Here is a 16142-nt window from a genome sequence, read left to right on the forward strand (position 1 = left end):
ACGAGCAGCGCGAAGTAGGATACTGGCGAGGCAGGTAGTTGAGACTCTGAGAGCAACCAGTTGCAAGCTGAGCTGCATGTTGAGTGTGTACGCGCGACTGGTTGCTGGGTGGTTGACGTCATGCAGGCAAATGAGAGAGAGCGAGAGAGTGCTCCCCGTGTGCCAAGTCCTTCTTGGTCGCCTTCTCCAGCTCCCTCCTATTGAGCGGCCATGCTTTTGACTCCCCTTCGACAAGCATTCCCAGCCATACACTGATTTGGAAATGTCGTCATGCCAGCTTGATGGATGATTCAGTTTTTTGGTTGATCGTATGTGGCATCAGCTCCTCTTGAAGTTGAGGCTAAGCTGTCTGCAATAGGCAGCTAGTGGCTGAATCTGGCACAGGTAGTTGGACTAGGAAAGAAGGAGGAGAGAGAGAGAGAGAGTAGGTAGCCACCCTCTGCATGGTGTGGGCATGCAACAACGAGAGAGGAGGAGAAAGAGAGAGTTGGTCACCTCACAAGGGAGAGGGGTGGCGGCTGAAAAGATCCAAAGAGAGAGAGAGTTGGTTGGAGACCGCCGTAAAAGAGAGAGGTTGTTGGCCACCTTGTTGCATGGAGCCACCATTCTAAGGTCGCTGATGTGAGGGCGAGAGTTGGTCGTCAAATTGCATGGTTGAAGTGGGATGAGGGGGTTGTAGGTGCTGCATGGTGTGAATTAAAAGGGGTTGCTTGACTCAGTTCTCGTGGAGGTGGGCGGTGGGAGTTCTGTGGTGGACGACCGACAGTTGATCCGAGTGAGACAAATAGAGAGAGAGAGAGTGCGACGTTTGTAGGTGGGCAAGTGGCCGGTGGTTGGGAGATGAGTGGCAGACATCGATAAGTGGTCGAGGACTACTGCATGGTTAAGCAAAAAGAGGGTAGGGTATCGACAACGATTGGAGGACTGTAGTTGGTGGAGTGCATGTTGCTGAGAGAGCCAGAGAAGACAGAAGTAAGTTGGTTGGCAGCTCGAGCTGATGGCGATGCCGGTGGTTGGCAGGGGGAGAGTGGATGGTGTGGGTGCCACGAGGCGCGAGAGAGATATGGTGGGCACCCGTTATGAGCCTCGGGATGGCAGTGGCGGTTACCTGTGAGAGAGAGAGAGACAGAGAGTTTGCATGGCGACTGGGAGGTGCGTAGCCTAGTACGCCTGGCAGCCACCAACTGAATAGAGAGAGAGAGAGAGAGAGAGAGAGAGAGAGAGAGAGAGAGAGAGAGAGAGAGAGAGAGAGAGAGAGAGAGAGAGAGAGAGAGAGAGAGAGAGAGAGAGAGAGAGAGAGAGAGAGAGAGAGAGAGAGAGAGAGAGAGAGAGACTTGATGTCGCTCACAGCCGCAACACTGCGTGGCAACGAATGGAGGAGATAGTTTGAGAATGAGTGTCCAGTTGGTGCCGCAATCGAGTGAGAGAGATAGGGAGTGTGGCGGTCGAAGAGAGAGAGATAATGGCCGTCGAATGAAGAGAGAGATTGGGTGGGATGTGCATGCCACAAGCGAACGAGGAGAGAGAGATAGAGAAGCTGCTAGGCAGGCACCCTCAGCATTGTTGTGAGCTTGCTGTGGGTGGTGAGAAGCGGTGTAAGTGCTTGGGACGCTATCAATCGCCAAACCGTCGTCACCTAGGTCGTCGCTCACTACTGATCCTACGGTTTTGACGATTGCTGATCCGATTGATGGTGCGCTTCTCTGATTACTACCTTCGATGATTACATCCCCATTATAGACCGTAACTGCTCCTATAATATAAGAACAGTATACGTTTTTTTGGGCTACGTTCCCATGCAAATTTGTCTCTTGAGCCTTATTCCCTCACTATAACGTGATCTTGGGCTCGAGACTCTTGCCACAGTGCCTTGATTCCCTTCTACAACTAATGAGAAAAATTGCTCAAATGCTTCACCCTCTACAACTCCTAGATTGTTCCTAAAGATTTAAAATTTATCGACAACAGCTCTTCTTCTCCGTCTCCTATACAAATCATATGACGATATCTATCATGCTTATTAATATTAAAATATATATATGTATATATATACACACATGTTAATATTATGTAAACTTTGCTTGCAGTAAAAATTTATCATTTCTACTATCTTATTCAGATCTTTCACTAATTATAAATTAATGAAGGATTAACATCAAATTTGCATGAAAAAGATAATATAAAACAAGGACATAGAATTATAAAATTTGAAAGTCAGAAGAAAACAAGAGCACTTAGCTTTTTGGTTATCTAAATCTGCAACCTCTGAAGCGTAGCCTGGGCTTTGATACCACTGCTACAAGCGGAAGTCGAGGCTCCCTACAAAATACATAGAATAACATGCTACAGACCATAAATCAATAGATCTCCATACCTTCACCATCGTGTACGCGTAAACGCCATAGCAAATCTCACATGAGAGAGGCAGAGAGCGAGACAGAGTAAGCGAGCACGTGTAGGCGCACCTCCTAGAGCGGAGTGCTACGCCGGCACGGAGAGAGAGAAGAGAGGAGAGACGAGAAGAGCAATGCAGACACTGGGTGCAATCTCCCCCCGTGCAAGAGTGACCATTTCCCCCTTGCACGTATTTCATTTATAGATTTCTTAAATGGTCAAATTGAATACAAACTGGCCGGCCGGTCATAATTGGCCAAAGCTCATAAAAGAGCACTTGAATAATAAATTGTACATGATATACAGATACATTTTCATAGGCCAAGCTTGGTCTAGTCTTTTCCACCTATCAACTGTAATAAATCATAAAATATCATTTCTATAACATCTTTAGAGAATCTTTATGGAATCTTTGTGGAAGCGTTGTTGAAAGGTTGACCTTTCAAGAGAGAGAGAGAGAGAGAGAGAGAGAGAGAGAGAGAGAGAGAGAGAGAGAGAGAGAGAGAGAGAGAGAGAGAGATAAAAGACGAAGAATGTCAATAGAAGATTAAAATTATTGTCTAGGTTATAAGGTTTTTTCCCTCATTATGAGTAGTGATGAGGATGTGGGGCTGTCCAACCGAAACACCTATCTTTCAACGAGGATCTTATGTCCTTGTAATCAATGCAAGCATGCTGTGCAACGGACAAGACGTGTTTCTTTGCAGCACGTTCGCGAATTTTTCCAGTTCGATCCATCTATTATAGATCAATTTGTTGCCAATTATAACTCGTCGGACTCTTATGCTGGCCAACACGCAGTAATCTTGCAACCCAATAGACATATTCGTAGGCGCTTTGGTCAAGCAGAATATGTGAGACCACAAGATGTAGCCTCTGACAGCTCGGGGGATGATCATGGAGACCACATTCCCAACGAGGCAATGTTTGAGCCCAAGATCGATGAAATGATTGAGATGATCATGGATTCAGAAAGCCTTATCTATGATGATATGAAAAGTGAAGCCGATACGCCATTGTATGATGGAGCACATATGACTAGATTGAAGGCGCTCCTGGTTCTTCTCAACATGTAGACAAAGTTTGGATGGAGTGACACTAGCGTCACAATGCTTTTTAGGTGATCTATTACAATGTGTTTACTAATAAAAAACTCTAGATGTATAATGATCTAATATATTTTTGCACAATTGTACCGTACTTTTTTCATTGTGTAGATTCCTCAAAGAGCACATGCTGCCAGCTGCTGATAATGTGATGCTAGATTCAAGAGAGGAAGCAAGAACGAAACTTGGGGATGGATTAAAATTCGATCCACGCTTGTCCTAACAACTACATTCTTTTTAGAGGGGAATACATAGACATGGAGAAGTGTCCGAAATGTGATTTCGAGAGATATCGAGTAGATCTCCATGGAACAAAAATTCCACAAAAGGTTTTGCGACATTTGCTTCCTCGGATCAAGCATTTCTTCGAATGTAAGTCCATGGCCGCCCTAGCATCATGGCATGAGGAGAATAAATCTTCGGATGGCGTGCTACGGATTCCTGTAGAGTGCGCAGCCTAGAAACATATAGATGAAACATTGTCGAATTTTGCCAGGGAAGCTCAAAATTTGTGCCTAGGCCTGGCTATGGATGGCGTAAATCCATTTGATCAAAGTTCAACATCTTACAATGTATGGCCCATTGTCATTGTCAACTACAACATTCCCCCGTGGTTGACTACAAAGAAGGGGCACGTATGGCTAAGCTTGATTGTGCCTGGGCGGTATAAAGTGAAGAATATGGATGTGTATCTTTTTCCACTATTGGAAGAGATACAACAATTGTGGATTGGCATAGAAGTGGTGGATATGAGCCGACACACAGGTCGACAGAATGCTTTGATCAGAGGCATTCTAATGTGGACCATGTATGACTATCACGGACTAACAGAATACTTAGGTGATTTACACTTAGACTCAAACAATGTAAATCTTGGTTTTTTTCAAGCTTATCTATTATCATGTGTATACATGCAGGGCTTCAAGCAAGCGGATATAGAGCATGTGTCACATGTGGACCTAGACTGAATGCACGTCGGGCGCCCTCATTGAAGAAGCAAATCTACGAAGGTCATCAAGCGTATTTTCCAGAGAATCATGTGTTACGCGATGGCTTTTTGGGAAGAGAGCCATCGAGGATGTCTGCACAAGCATGGTTAGAGCAGAAGGAGATGTGTGATGATGGTTTGTCCCCAGGGATGAAGATACTCTCTCTATGGTATGAGTTACCATATTGGCCCCGACTCATGATCAATCACTTGCTCGATCCAATGCACATATTCAAGAATGTGGGTAATTTGCTATGGGACCATCTGACCGGCAAGAAAAATACTTTGGGAGCCAAGGTTGACCTTAGAAATGTGGATCATATGGAACAATATTGGCCACAAGCAACATTCGATGGATCGATTAAACTCCCTAAAGCGCCAAGGATTTTCACGGGAGCCCAAGAACGTAAAGTAAAAGAGACCATTCGATCTTTGTGGACCCCCACTGGAGTAATGCACTCGCTCTGAACGTGTTTTACTAAAGAAGGAAATCTTACCGGTTGAAGTCACACGACTGACATAAAATGTGTCAGGTATGTTCATAGTGGGAATTGTGTAACAAATTCGTGTGTGGACTTTAATGTCATTGCTCCATGTGTTTTGCAGTTTATTTTACCGGTGGCCATTGAGGGATGTTTGTCTCTTGACGTCCGTAACACAATCTACAAACTTGCAAAGTTGGTGCAATAGATCTCGTAAAAGGAGATCAACGTAGACTCCATACCATTCTCCAAACTAAACGTTGTGGAGGTTGTGTGTATGTTTGAGAAACACTTTCCTACTACCATGCTAACCATTTAGGTGCATCTTCTTGTTCACATAGTTGATGAGGTGGAAATAGCTGGCACAGTACATTCCAGATGGATGTTCTTTTTAGAACGTTTCATGAAACCTCTCAAGGGATATGTGCATCAAAAGGCACATTTGGAAGGTAGGATGGTAGAAGGTTGGCTGGTATCAGAGTCCCTAGTGTACATTGAAGAGTGGCTAGATGGGTTTGATAAACCCCGGGACACGCTATGGCGAACCATAGATGATGAGCGCATATCTGGGATTGTCATGTGCAATCAAGGTGTTGAGAAGAAGATAATGGAAGATCTAGAGGCTAAAATCAACCGATTTTGCATGCTTCACAATCCAGTGATGCAAAAGTGGATTTCACAATATGAGGATGCAAAGCAAGAGCGACAAAGGGCACGAATCGAGTGGAGACAGGGAAGACGACCACCGATGCACTATCCAACGGGTCTGTAGAGCCTACCAATTTATGATCTTAAGATGGTTGCACAACCAATTGAAAAGCGCACAACAGTGCGGTGAAGAAGTGACTAAGGAGGAGTGGGAGTACTCTCAGGGTTGCGCGACCAAGGTAAGTTTGCAATGTACGACTAGTGACTTTCTAGATGTTTGAACGGCCACTCATAATCTTTGTTGGTTGTAGTATAAGTCATAAACAATAGCATGGTGTAAAGGTTGACATTTTAGGGTGGAACAAATTGACAAAAAGCATTTTACTCAAGATTGTGGAATCATTGCAAAGTTTGAACAGTCTAGTCGACGGCGGTCCTCTGATGCAGATCTTGTGGTGGTGGAACCCACTTACTTCAGCATGCTACAAGAGATTTTGAGGATCGATTATAGAGGATTTTTTTTTTACTTGTTCGACGTGCAATGGTTCAAGATAATCATGGAGGGTTGCAATGCTACTGTGCGTAGAGGATAGTCTCGTTTTCTTGAGGTGGATTCAACTAAGAAATGGACTGACCTAAGAGACGCTTTCGTACTACCCGAGAATTGTGAACAAGTATGTATGTAGATAGTTAACATCCAATTTTAGAAGTTATGTGCTTGGAAGCTCTCATGTAAGTTATGTGGCTCTGGCAGGTGATATTTCATCCTCCAATGTCATAATAATCAATATCTAATTCTCCTAAATGATTTTCTCATATTAAAATGATCATTTAATGTGGGGAAGTGCCAGGGGAGAAAAAGCTAGAATATTGGTTAAGCTAGCAGACCGGCCACAGTAGGGATCCAAAGGAGGGAAAATAGGAATCCAAAAGGGGGGCCATTTGCAAAAGAGCCATGTGCAACAATGGGCTAAAAAGACCCTAAGGTTCAGCCCATTAAGACTTCCAAAATGCTAAGGTTCCAAAATTCAAAGGTTATGTCCAAAGGTCAACCCTAGGGGAATTGGATGCTTTGTGTGTGTAAAAAAAAGTCTTTGCATATCCCTACATGGGAGGGGGCGAGCCTTTCTTCTAGGGGATGAGAGAGAAAGCCACACACACACACACAAGTTCCCTTTACACAAAGGGAATGAGGGATACATGTCAGCCCCATAGGCCAGATGCCCACAAGGTGTACTCAATTCCTATTGGATGGCCTTAGAGGTGGACCAATGAGAATTAGGCTAGAGTAAATCTAGTTTAATTAATTTTAAAAAAACACTTAATAAAAAGAACCAATGAAAATTAAGTCTCCTTGATGATTATTGGACAGCCCGTGAAGGGGTCCAAGAGGAATTGAGCAGCCCAATGGGCTACTTAATTCCTATTGGTCAGAATGGGGAAAGGTCCAATGGGGATTTAATTCATTTGAATCAATTAAGTTTAATTGATTAAGCTCTCACAAAAGGGGAAAGGGGGACACATGTCAGAAGGCTATCACTTATGTTGCTTGATAGCCATTGGCTTGACTTGGGGAGGTCCAATGGGGAGCCTGCAAGAGAAAATAGCAAGAGGGCTCGCCCAAGAGAGAGAGGGGGCTGATTTTTGCAAGGCATTATCACACACACACTCACACAATCTCATGTGTGAAGAAAGAGAAGACTATCTCTTCCCAAGCTTTAATGGAGAGCTCGTCACCTACTCCAAGCTTGTGAGATAGAAGCCTACATCGACACACTCTTGGTTTGTGGATGCAAATCCAACCAAGAGCCAAGCTTCAATGCATGCTCATCTCCTCTATCAAGCTAATTACTAAACTAAAGCTATGCTAATATGAGTGATTATGTGAGGAGATGTACATCTTTCTCGTAAGATACTCCTTCTTCCTCTCAATCTACTCTCATACCCTGCTAGCTCTCACCATCTTCGAAGGTGTGTGAGGTCTTAGGTCTGAGACCGGGGATAATTAAAGTTGTGTTTGCTGAGTGTTTTGCTTGGTGCATGAAGCTTTCATCTTCATTGCACTAGCTAGTCTTGAAGGAACACAAAGAATTGTATTGTACAATGTCTCTCTTGATGGGAGAAACCATAATACAAAGCCTTTTGGAGGGGGGATCGGCTCCATGCAAATCCGATCCTCAACTGTTGTCAATAGCTTAATTTCTCTCTCTTTTGAAAGTATTGTTGATGCTATCTAACTAGGTGTTATGCTTTTTGTTGCTCTCTCCACCCAAGCACTCTTGTAATTCTCATTAGGAATCTATTCTAATGAAATGCCCGCTATGTTCATGCTAATTTCCGCTACACACAAGTTATTAGTGTTGGGGTATAAAGCCCAATGTGGTCGCCCAGGTAAGTGGGCGGGCCGCTAGGTATGTACACATATTCTTTTGTAAAAACCTAATAAGAACTCACTATGCTCTACACATTACAGTAGAGCGAGTTCACCATATCGTCGTGCTCTTCTTCTCGCACTCTCTCTTGCGTCGCACTTCCGCTCGTACTCCTTCAACTGGTATCAGAGATCAGATCGAGGCTCGGGGCAGCACTACAGGAGGCTAAAGTCACCAGCTCAGATTGGAGTGAAATTCGACAGGCGAAGACATGGCCCCATATCCTGTGGGAAAGCTTGAAGGGCTTGGTGTTGTCAGAATTTCATTCTGAGGTCATCTCGGCCACCGTTCGGCTTCGACAAAGGTCTGCGCAGGCCATTTTCGACTACGTGGTCTTAACGGGTGCAGATCCAACTCTGCAAATTTGGGGTTTTCGGCCTACGATTGCAGGTGCTAAGGATATCGACACTCCCAAAGTGTTGATTTGTCGCTGTCTACACATCGAAGGACGGCTCACAGTTCTTGGAGGCGTGTCACATACGACACGGGCGCATCTACACAGACTATAGGCGACATCCACTAGTTCATCAGGTAGCTTGTGTTTGCTGCTTGATATTCCAGATTTGATCCTGACATTGCAGGTACTTCCACATGGGATGTATTGTCAGAGATGATGTATGTTTGTTGAGGGTTTGCTGGCTGTGAGTCACGCAGCAAACAATCGCCGCAGCGGTTACAGCATATAGTGGGAAATTTGTGGATGTATGACTTTGTGGGAAGTCTATGTACTGTCAGATTTACTGCAGCCTTTGTTGAGGGTCGAGTGAGGTTTTATTGAGCTGGGGGATTCTCGAATGTTGAGATCCTTTCGGTGATACTGGTCTTGGAGCGATCCCTCGAGCACCCTTAGATAGGCAGCTAGGATGTATTGACTGTGAGTTAGACTGTTGGGATTGCATCTTTGCTTTACTGCCGTTGAGGCATTGTCACAGTCTATGCTTACAGGACAGTGACAGGACAGTGAGAGACAGTACAGGTGCAGGACAGGTTTACCCGCAGCTTACAGTGTCAGAGAGACAGTGGTTTTTTGAGCTGTTTTTTGGTCTGTTTTTAGTACACCAGAGCCATTTTACAAAGGAGACTCTGCCAAAATTTCTGTAGAATCTGAAGCTTTCTTGGTTCATTTGACAGGTTGATATTGGTTCAGAGGTCAGTTTACAGGGGAAACTCTGCCGAATTTTTCCCAGGAAAGTAAACTACTGTGAAGCGTAGCTATGGTTGGATCACAGGACACTGCTCTTTACAATATCAAGAAGCTGGATGGAACCAATTTCCTATTGTGGAAGAAGCAGATTTGGCACGTGTTGGTAGAAAAGAAGCAGATAAAACCTATAAAGCTCAAGGGGATAAAACCAGAAGATATGGACAAAGATGAATGGAGCAAAATGGATGAATTGGCACTTTCTACCATTATGCTGACTTTGGCAGAAAGCGTTTACTTCAATGTAGCAGACGAGATTTCGGCTTATCAAGCATGGTTAAAGCTGAGTGATCTTTATGAGAAGCAGAGTGCAGCTTCACAGGTATACTGGCTTAAGAAGCTTGTTGACTTGAAGATGAAAGAAGGGACACCTATGTCCAATCATTTGAATGAATTCAACACAATCTATAGTCAGTTGTCAGCTCAAGGTGTCAAGTTTGATGAACCTGTTAGAGCTATGTTCCTGTTGATCACATTGCTGGAAAGTTGGGACACTTTTCGCACAGCTTTGAGTAATTCTGCACCTCCAGATGGTTTGAACATAGTAGGTGTAGAAGGAAGTCTGCTTACTGAAGAAACAATCGAAAGACAATGGACAAAGGCAAAGGAACAGCCTTAGTTGTCAGGGGAAGGACCAAAGAAAAGTACAAAGGTGGAAAGAGGAATCAGTCTCGTAGCAAGTCCCGCAGTGCTAAAGGCAAGAGTGACATAGAATGCTACCATTGTGGCAAAAAGGGTCACATGAAAAGAGACTGCAGAGAATGGAAAGTAGAAAAAGGCAAAGAGAAAGCTAAAGACCATGGTGAGAAGAACAAGTCCTCAGTGAAGATTCAAGAAATAAATGTGACAAGCACTGTTGCAGAGGATGACAGTCTAGTGTCAGGAGACATCTACTTCTTGAAGAATACAATGGACTCAGCTCTTCTTACAGCATCTGATGGAGATGCACTGAGTGACTGGATTATAGACTCAGGGGCATCACTTCATGTGTCTCCAAACAAGGAGTGGTTTACTTCTTATGTGACCACTAAAGATCACGTTCGGCTAGGAAATGGGCAGACATGTGAGATCTTAGGTGTTGGAGATGTTCAATTGAAGTTTCAGAATGGCTGTTCTTTCATGCTGAAGAATGTGAGACATGTTCCCGCAATTACAAAGAGCTTGATCAGCACAGGTTTACTTGATGATGCTGGCTACGTCACCACTTTTGGACAGAACATGTGGAAGATATCCAAGGGTTCTATGACAGTAGCACATGGAGTAAAGTCTGGAGGACTTTACATGACTTATGTATCAAATGTCTCTAAAAATGTAATCAATGTAACCAAGCAGCCGAACGTTTCTTTGTGGCATAGCCGGTTAGGACATATGTCCAAGAAGGGAATGGAAATCTTGTCTCGTTCTGGTTATTTTCTTGGCTTTTCATTTAATCATTTTGAATTCTGTGAACATTGTCTGTATGGTAAGCAAACATAGTAGCCACATAAGCATAGAAGCAGTAGAAGAGATACACAGTTGGCACTTGTTCATAGTAATTTGTGTGGACCTATGCCTAACCTATCTGTAGGGGGAGCTTCTTAGTTTATGACATTTATAGATGATTACTCGAGGAAAGTATGGGTTTACTTTCTCAAGCACAAGGATGAAGCGTTTAGTGTTTTCAAAACGTTTGTGACACTTGTGGAGAATCAGAGTGGCAAGAAGCTTAAATGCTTACGCACTGACAATGGTGGAGAGTATGTTTCAAAGGCGTTTTAGGACTTTTGTGAGTCAAAAGGTATAAAACGTGAACTTACTGCTCCTTACAATCCTCCTCAAAATGGTGTTGCTGAGAGGATGAATAGGACCATACAAGAGAAGGTCAAAAGTATGTTGTCTAATGCACAGCTGCCAAATGGGTTTTGGGCTGAAGCTGTATCAACAACTGTTCATCTTGTAAATAGATCTCCTAGCAAGGTTTTGCAGAAGGATTCAGTGGCAGAGATGGTATGGTCAGGCAAAATGCCCTCATACAAGCATCTCAGAGTCTTTGGCTGTGAGGCATATACTCACGTTCCAAAGGAATTTAGGAACAAACTTCAGCCAAAGAGTAGAAAGTGCATCTTTCTAGGCTATGGTAATTCTGGTGAGATGGGGTACAGACTTTGGGATCCCGAATCTAGAAAGGTTGTACGCAGCAATGATGTTCACTTTAATGAATCCAAATATCATTCTAAACCAGAGAGGTTTGAGGAGATTAGAAGAGTTGTCTTCCAAGAAGATGGACATGCACGTGTAAGACAAAATGTCAGGGCTCAAGAGGAGCAAGGACAGGATAGAGTGGAACCACAGGTTGTGGCTGAGCCTGAGCCACCTATTGTGCGTAGATCTGGACATGTCACGCGACCTCCTGATAGGTTTGTTCCATCTATGAATTATGTCATGTTGACTGATTGCAATGAGCCTTCATGTTACAAGAAAGCAGTGCAAATGAAGGACTCCGGGAATTGGCAATTGGCCATGCAGTCAGAGATGACAGCTCTGCATAAAAACAAGACATGGAAGCTAGTTAAATTACCACAGGGCAAAAAGGCTCTACCTTGTAAATGGGTTTACAGGAATAAGATCACCGCTCATGATAGTCAGCCAAAGTACAAAGCAAGGCTTGTTGCCAAGGGCTTTAAGCAAGAACAAGGCATTGACTTTGATGAAGTCTTCTTCCCGGTGGTCAAGATGACTACATTGAGATGCTTTCTTGCATTGGTTGCCATATTAAATTTGGTGTTGCACCAAATGGATGTCAAGACAGCGTTCTTGCATGGTGATTTAGATGTGGAAATTTACATGCAGCAGCTAGAAGGGTTTGTTGAGAAAGGCAAGGAAGATTGGGTATGCCAGTTGTTAAAGAGTCTTTATGGCTTAAAACAATCACTGAGGGCATGGTACCATAAATTCCACAAGTTTATGCTTTCTCAAGGCTACAAGCGTAGTGAGTTAGATCACTGTCTATATACAAAGAAGGCTAAGGATGGTAGTTGGCTGATCCTTATTTTGTATGTGGATGACATGTTGATTGTTGGCAAGTACTTGGAAGAAATTTCAGCTTTGAAGTCAAAGATGGCAAAATCGTTTGACATGAAAGACATGGGTGAGGCAAGTCATATACTTGGTATGCGCATTGAGAGAGACAGATAAAAGAAGTTGATTTGGTTATCTCAAACAGAGTATATTGACAAGGTTTTGCAACGTTTCAATATGGAGATGGGAAAGGCACTAAGTGTTCCATTGCCACCATATGTGAAACTTAGCAAACAAGATTGTCCTGTGTCTGAGGAAGAACAGACTGAAATGGATAAGATTCCATATGCGTCTGCAGTGGGTAGTTTGATGTATGCAATGATTGCTACTCGCCCAGACATTGCGTTTGCAGTGGGAGTAGTAAGTCGATACATGTCAAACCCAGGCAAGAAACATTGGGAGGAAGTGAAAGGAATATGGAGATACCTGAAAGCTACAAAGAGTATGCGTATATGCTATGTGAGTCAGGAGCTAAGTGTAAAGGGTTTTACACACTCAGATTATGCACGTGACTTAGAAAACTGAAGTTCTACGTCAGGGTATGTCTTTACATTGGCTGGTGGAGCAGTATCATGGCGTTCTAGATTACAAGATTGTGTTACTCAGTCTACTACAGAGGCTGAATATGTTGCAGCATCAGAGGCATGCAAAGAATCAATTTGGCTTAATCGACTAGTAACAAATTTGGGAATCAAAGAAGAGATGCCTGTGTTATATTGTGATAGTCAAAGTGCTATACTATTGGCTCGCAATCCAGTTTATCACTCAAAGACAAAGCATGTGGATGTGAAGTATCATTTCATCAGGGAAATGCTCGAGGATAAGCAACTTCAGCTTGTCAAATTTCACACCACAGAAAATCCTGTTGATCTACTTACAAAAGGACTTCCCTCAGAGAGCTTTGCGCATTTTCGCAAGCAGTTAGGTGTAGGGTAGTACATCACTTCTCTACATCTCACACTTAAAGTACCACATTGGACTTTAAGTGGGAGGTTGTTGGGGTATAAAGCCCAATGTGGTCGCCCAGGTAAGCGGGCGGGCCGCCAGGTATGTACACATATTCTTTTGTAAAAACCTAATAAGAACTCACTATGCTCTACACATTACAGCAGAGTGAGTTCACCATATCATCGTGCTCTTCTTCTCGCACTCTCTCTCGCGTCGCACTTCCGCTCGTACTCCTTCAATTAGGCCATTAAATGTTACATTGGTATCAGAGCACAAGGTTTCTCTTTTCTTGCTCAAGAAGGGAGGTCCTCAAGCTAGCTATAAATGGTTGGTATTATTAATTGCCTGTGAGTAAGTCGAATAGGGATTTTTCAGCCTTGCAGTGCGCCTGCCTTTGTGCAGTTAACGGGGCATCACCGTTGAGAGCTATGGTGTTAATAGTGGAGTCCTACGGGGCTTGCCTACGGCTTAACCACTATTGAGCTATTAGAAGCTTGACAGGAGCTGGTGCTGTTTTGGTGTCGAAAGACCCTCTCTTCTATTCCTTGCAATTAATGGTATTCGAGCCACGGGTACAGTAGCTTGAGTGCTTTTTATAAAGGGGTAAAGAGGAGTAGCAACTAGGGCTTGAAGTGCCAAAGTACACCTAAAAAGTTTACACCTAAAAGTTGTTAGAATGGCTGACAATAGTAAAGAGAGTGAAATCAATGTTGATAACTTTGATGTTGCTCACATGAGCAAGCTACTAATGATGCTTCAATGCTTGTTAACTATCTTGTTTCTAGGCTTCAACAAGCCATGGGCAATCCAACTCTCCAAAGTGAAGTGCAACGGCAGCTCCGTGCTCACGAGATTCTCCAAGCTCATCACCATGACGAGAGAACACCTAGGAAGCCTCCTTGTGAGACTTCCAAAAGAGGTCTCTCTCCGATTCGGGAAGAAGAAGAGAATCCATACGAAGGGATCAAGAATTTACTTCTTGATGATGCATCTCCTTCCCAAAGAAGAACTCAAGAGCCTCCACTGAAGGAACGAGAAAGAAATGAGTCTCCCGCCACCTCGGCGGAGATGGCTCCACGAAGACGGCGGGCTAAACGCTCTCCATCACCACCAAAGCGGAGAAGACCATCACACTCTTCTCCACGCCATAATTCAAAGAGGGATGATAAAAAGCAAGAGAATAAAAAGGCGAGAAAGAGGACACCCTCTTTTCCATCTTCATCATCCTCTTCCTGTTATGAAAGTGATGGTAAAGACAACGAAGATCAAGACACCTTCTGAAGAAAGTGATGGTGCAACCTTTGAACCATCAAAAAGAAGAGGCCATAGGAAATCCTATGCCGCATGGAAGAGGTCATACAAGCTGAAGAAGTTCAAAGAGGGAGGGAAAAGAATCTCTTTCCTTACCTATGATGGCACCTTTGGTGCTACGGACAAAGTCTTGGCCTTTATCCAGCAATTTGATGCGGCGTTTGGAGATGAGGGCTTCACGGAGTCCTCTAAGCTACGCCATGTAGCTATGCACTTTCAAAAGTCCGCCAGGCAATGGTGGTCTAGCCTACGAGCCAACGGTGAAGCTCCATGAACATGGAAAGCTTTAAGAGCTTCCATTATGAAGCAGTTTTGGGCCACCGATGCCAAAGACAAAGTACTCACCGAATGGTGAAGCTTAAAACTCTCTCCCAATGAATCCATCCAAAAATATGTAGACAAGTTTTGGGACCTACAACTCAAAGCCACTGTCTTTAAAAATTTGGATTTTGGAGAGCAAAAGCAACAATTTTGTGCGGGCTTAACCGAAAAAATGGCGGAGTATGTCAACTCCCAAAGGCCACGTACCATATCGGCGGTAATACACCATACTATGGTGGCCTCACGAATCAATTTCCAAATGGGGGCTAAAAGAAATAATAAGCCCCCGGAAAACAAGGGTTCCAATGAGCCTAAGGAGAAGGACAATGTCCAAAAGTCTCCTAAGGGCAACTCCAACAAAGCTAAAGAGAAGGGAGTTTACAAAGGTAAGAAAAAACTCTCTCCTGAAGAGCTTGAGCGTTATCACAAGGATAACCGGTGTTTCAAGTGCGGTGAACAAGGGCATGCGTACCGTGCTTGTCCCAAAAAGAACAACTCACAAGATCCTCCTAGAGCTTCCTTGGTTGAAATCCAAGAGGAGGAGACTCACCAAACTCACCACAAAGGATCTCCTCTATGCCATGCTTGGGGAAAGGTAAGAGAACATGATGCTTTTATTCTCTTTGACCCTGGTTCTACTCACAATTTTATATCTATAGAGTTGGCTACCAAGTTAGGCATACAATCCTACGAGATGGGAGATGTCCTACCCGCAGACTGTGCCTTCAAGGGGCAAGAAGCTTCAGTCACTCCCTTAATCGGGAAATTGAGGCTTCATGTCCAAGGCTATGTGGACAAAGAGGACTTCTTTATTTCTCCTCTCAAGCATGAGGATGTAATCCTAGGGGCACCATGGTTTGACCGCCTGGCTGCTGATGTTAAATTTCCTGAAAGGAGAATCTCCTTTAAGTTCAGGGAAAAAGACATGTATATAGATGCTAAGGAAATGGGTAACACTATCCCCATTGTACATACACCAGCTTTCAACAAGTCAATAAAGAGCTCTATTTCCATGTACATGATTTTTGTTAAAGATTCTCAAAATGAACCTAATGCTTTAACAAAAGAAAATAAAAACAACCAAAAGGAATTAGACCCATCCAATTTTCTCAAGGGGTTTCAAGATGTTTTTATTGAGGACATCCCTTGTGAGCTACCTCCTAAACGAGGTAATGATGACCATGCAATTGAACTTCTTTCAGGAAGTTCACCGCCTAATAAACCTCCTTATAGAGTTTCTCAAGCTCAACAAGA

This window comes from Adiantum capillus-veneris, chromosome 23, assembly GCF_014529385.1.
Source record: "Adiantum capillus-veneris isolate H3 chromosome 23, ASM1452938v2, whole genome shotgun sequence".
In the NCBI taxonomy this organism is placed as follows: domain Eukaryota; kingdom Viridiplantae; phylum Streptophyta; class Polypodiopsida; order Polypodiales; family Pteridaceae; genus Adiantum; species Adiantum capillus-veneris.